Raw genomic sequence first — 5,000 nt, forward strand, 5'->3', positions numbered from 1 at the left:
GAGACGCTAAATAACTGTTCCCAAAACCGTCACATGTGTCCTATGTCCTTTGGAGACTTGTTTAGAGAGATAACAGTCCTTGCTGGGAATCGGAGAGAAGCATAGGATTCGGACCCACAGCTAAAGGAAAGTGAGACCTCCACGCTTCCGATTACGCCACCAGCGCACAAGAAGTAAGCGAAAATTATACAAAAAAAAAGGATGAAAATAAAAGTACTGTAAAATAGGCTACCTTCCCGGGCGGGTTTTAAAGTTGGAGCAATACAAAAGGGGTGAGAATACATTAAAATGCTGCGTCACTCTTGCGACAGGAGCCATTGGCGTGCAGTGCAGGGGCAATCCATTGCCACACAGGAGCAGGGAAACGGCCCCCGCGATATACAACAACAAAGATGGACGCACGGGGCGATTGTCGTGCCCCCGCGCGCCCGCGCGCGGGTGTACGTGGGAAGAAAACAAGACGATCTTTTTTTTTTTTGCGACTCGCGGAGAAATAAGTACGAAATAAACTTTGTAGACGAGGGGGAAGTTTTCACGGCGAGATACCTCAGCGTCGAATGGGTTAAAAGAAGAGGAGGAGAAGAAGCAGAGAGAAAAGGAGGAGGAGGAGGAGAAGGAGAGAGAAGAGGAGGAGGAGGAGGAGGAGGAGGCGACGGGAAAAGAGGAGAAGGAGAAGGAGGAGAGAGGCAAACGCAAAGACGAGAAGAACAATGTCAAAAACACAGAAACTTAACGACCCGTGCAGCTGCGCTTGTTTACATGGAGATGTATGTTGTGGACAGCAGCGAGATCCCATAAAGTACTCAAGGGGCGTATATGTAAAGAGATGCAATATGGAATGCACGGAAAAGTGTCCACACGAACACACACAAACACACACACACACACACACACACACACACACACACACACACACACACACACACACACACACACACACACACACACACACACACACACACACACACACACACACACACACATACACACACACACACACACACACTCACGTGCACTTACACACACGTACACACACACACACGAGGCACACATACGTACATTTATACAGACGTACACACACACATACACACACACACACACACACACACACGCACACACACACACGCACGCACGCACGCACACACGCACACACATACACATATGAACATGAGAGCTTACCGCTTAAATAAAACTGTAGAAGCGGAAATTACACGACATTGCAAAAAACGACCGTATTTCGTCATAGCATACGTACCATAATTGGGTACCCTACCTCGGATTTCCGTTGAAACACTCGCGCTTTGATATTACACACAAATTAATAGAAACACGACCGCTTGATCGGAGCTTCGCTCTGCTCGTAAAGTAATACGTGAAAGAATTTCATTTTTTTAATGTGTAAGCCTAAGCGCTAACTGAGACGCAGGTGACACAGGCGACGCAGCGCAGAGCAAAGGCAGACTTCCTGTTGCTGAATTGAAGTAAAGTTTGAGCTTCTCTCTCACTTGAAATGCTTCTAGATGTACTTCCTCAGCATTTCAAATGATAGAAGTTCAAGCTGTACTTTAATTCAGCAACAGGAAGTCTGCCTTTGCTCTGTGCTGCGTCGCCTGTGTCACCTGCGTCTCATTCTGCGCTTAGGCAAAGAGGAGCGAGTCTGATGTACAGTCACAAGCAAAAGTTTCGAATCACGCCACAGTTCTTTCAACGTCAGTATGATTTTTTTTTTGTCAATTACGTGATAAACTTTCCTATGTAGCATTTAGTTCACAGTTAGGTAATTTTCTTGAATAGATGAAAGAAAATTTGAATTTTGTATCATGAAAATTCTCTGGGTGTGTCAAAAGTTTTGCTCGTGACTATGTGATTTTTGTTTCATTGCTCTCTCTCTCTCTCTCTCTCTCTCTCTCTCTCTCTCTCTCTCTCTCTCTCTCTCTCTCTCTCTCTCTCTCTCTCTCTCTCTCTCTCCATAATAGCAGTTTCAGAAGACCACAATCCTTTATGTATTCGAATTACCTTCGTAAGAATCAAGCTGTATGCTTCTAGATATGCTCTCATTATTTCCTTCCTCGAGGCCAGGGCACAGCGCACGCTCGTCCTCGAGCATTCACTCGAAAACCAGCTCCTCGAGATCACCCGAAAACAGGAGCATCGAGTCCCACATTCCCGGACTCGATTCCGAAACGGTGTATTGTATCCTCTCTACCTCCTGTAAAGGTCTAATTGTGGGGCTCTTTTGTGTATTTTCAGCCCTTATGTGCATTCTTTTCTTCTTGACGTTTGTTCCCGTAGTCAACCACTAGAGCTATTTTTCAGAATGGGAAACTCAAAATGCTTTTTGTCCTCTGAAACTCGAGGCTGAAATGGTTCATTGCCCATGGCAGTTCTTTGGAGAGGCAGAATTTATATAAATAGACTCGAGTGTTCCAATGTGGCGTTCTAATTACTATTTCTATTCAAGAGGGTCATTGCTCCTCGCCAAAGCGCAGTAAGAAACGGTTTATGGTTGTGTGAATGGGATAAGGTCATTGAGTATTCATGATGGCTCACCCTATGCTCGACAGCGACCGGTGAATTGAAAAGAAAAATTACAGTCCGATACACTCGACGACAGAAAAAAAAAAAAAATCATCCCAAAGCCTCGAAGACCACAGTTGATGACATGCTTTTGGCAAAGGCTAGACGATTTTAATCAGGTGAGGGAGCCAACACGTGCGTGGCATTTTCATGAACATGACCAGTTAAGTGACATCGTACGTCTGACGGCGGATATTCTACAATAAGACAGACTACACACGGAGCGTCTTTGTGACCTGCGTCATTTATGACGACCGTCGAAAAGGACGCTCGTTTTTAGACAACTATACTCGCAAACGTTGTCCTACACACGCAGCGTTAAAATGACGGTCGTCATTATAGCGCCTGAGCGTTGCGCGTCATCCTGCTAATTTCAATAACTATACTCGCAAACGTTGTCCCACACACGGCTCGTTGGGTTTGTCTCCTTTCACGTGTAACCCCTGTTCACCTAGCAGTGAGTAGGTACAGGGTGGTGTCTGGCTGTCTCGACAGAGACTGCAGCAGATCCGAGGTGAATACACGCAGCGTTAAAATGACGGTCGTCATTATGGCGCTTGAGCGTTGCGCGTCAAATTAGCAGGATGACGCGCAACGCTCAGACGCCATAATGACGACCGTCATTTTAACGCTGCGTGTGTAGGACAACGTTTGCGAGTATAGTTATCTAAAAACGAGCGTCTTTTTCGACGGTCGTCATAAATGACGAACGTCACAAAGGCTGCCTAAGTCCCGTATCACCTCTTCCATCAAGATACAAAGTAAAACGGATATCTCACCGCAACTTTTATACATTTCATTTACTTACTCTATCCATTTATTTATTTATTTTCATTTTTTATTTATTTACTTTTTACTTACTTCGTTTATTTATTGATTTGTTTTATTTTTTTATTTTTCATTTATTTACCTATGTATCTATTTATTTATGTATATATTCATTTATTTATCTGTTTATTTATCTATTATTTTCTCTTTATTTATCAGTTTATCTTTTTATTTATTTTATTTATTTATTTATCTATATATTTATATATTTTTCATTTTTATTTTTACATACGTATTTTTTTATCTAAAGTAGCTCTTTCAACAAGTGGTTTCGTGACAAAAATTCGAGTTGGACACAAATAAAGATCTGAGGGCTTCAGTGTTCCGTTCTTGGGTCATTTCTGTTTGCGTGAATAACATTGACCAAGGACTAAAGTGAATTCTATCCAAGTGTCATGATGACACATAAAAGTGTGAAAGAACTCAAAATCTGTCAATGTGAATAAAGTTTACGCAATCACTAAGAACTTAAATGCAAGCTCAGTGGTCTGAAAAAAAAATATTGATAATATTTCGCCATATTGCATGTGGAGCAATGCACCTACGCCAGGAGGCGCTGAGTAACTGCGGCCGAAGCCGTCACTTTTGCCCCTTTTATGCGCTTCTACTGTTAGGGCAGATAAGACCGGTATTGCTAGGAATCGGAAAGGAGTGCGGGATTCGAACCCACAGTTAAGCATTTGCGAGACCAGCACGCTTCTGATGACGCCAACATTATTTACCCGTGAATTTTATTTCTTGATTAGAACTTAATTTAGCGAAAAAGTTCACTGAAGTAATCAATAGTAGGATTTCCAATCGTATAAGGGCTACTTTCTAATTATATAGCATCATGTGTTTCATATCTAATCGTTCTTAGAGTTAGTTTCATACCTTATCGTTCTTAGTAGTAGTTTCATATCTAATCGTTCTTAGTGGAAATTTCATAGCTTATTGTTATTAGTGTTAGTTTCAAATCTAAACATTCTCATTGGTAGCTTCACATCTTATTGTTCTTAGCGGTAGTTTCGTATTTTATCGCTCTTAATGTTAGTTTCATATCTTATCGCTCATGGTAGTTTCATATCTTATCGTTCTTTGTGGTAGTTTTATTTCTTATCGCTCTTAATGGCAGTTTCATTTCTTATCGCTCTTAGTGGTAGTTTCATATGTTATCGCTCTTAGTGGTAGTTTTATTAGTAGTTTCATATCTTATCGTTCTTTGTGGTAAATAGTGATCTGGAAAACGCTTATCAGTAAATCAATGATATTCTGACATTCTCCACAGCTGATTTAAATCATTTGGCGGCCGCTGCAGGAATAATTAAAAGGTAAATCTGAATGTAATTGATAAGTTCATCCCGGACCGGTTTGCTTTTCATTAAATATTCTCTCTATCTTGCGCACACGCACACACAAACACATACACACACACGCGCGCACACACACACACACACACACACACACACACACACACACACACACACACACACACACACACACACACACACACACACACACACACACACACACACACACACACACACACACACACACACACACACACACACACACACACACACACACACACACACACATACATACACACCACATGT

This window comes from Oratosquilla oratoria, chromosome 39, assembly GCF_046742065.1.
Source record: "Oratosquilla oratoria isolate Oo_2021 chromosome 39, ASM4674206v1, whole genome shotgun sequence".
In the NCBI taxonomy this organism is placed as follows: Eukaryota; Metazoa; Arthropoda; class Malacostraca; order Stomatopoda; family Squillidae; genus Oratosquilla; species Oratosquilla oratoria.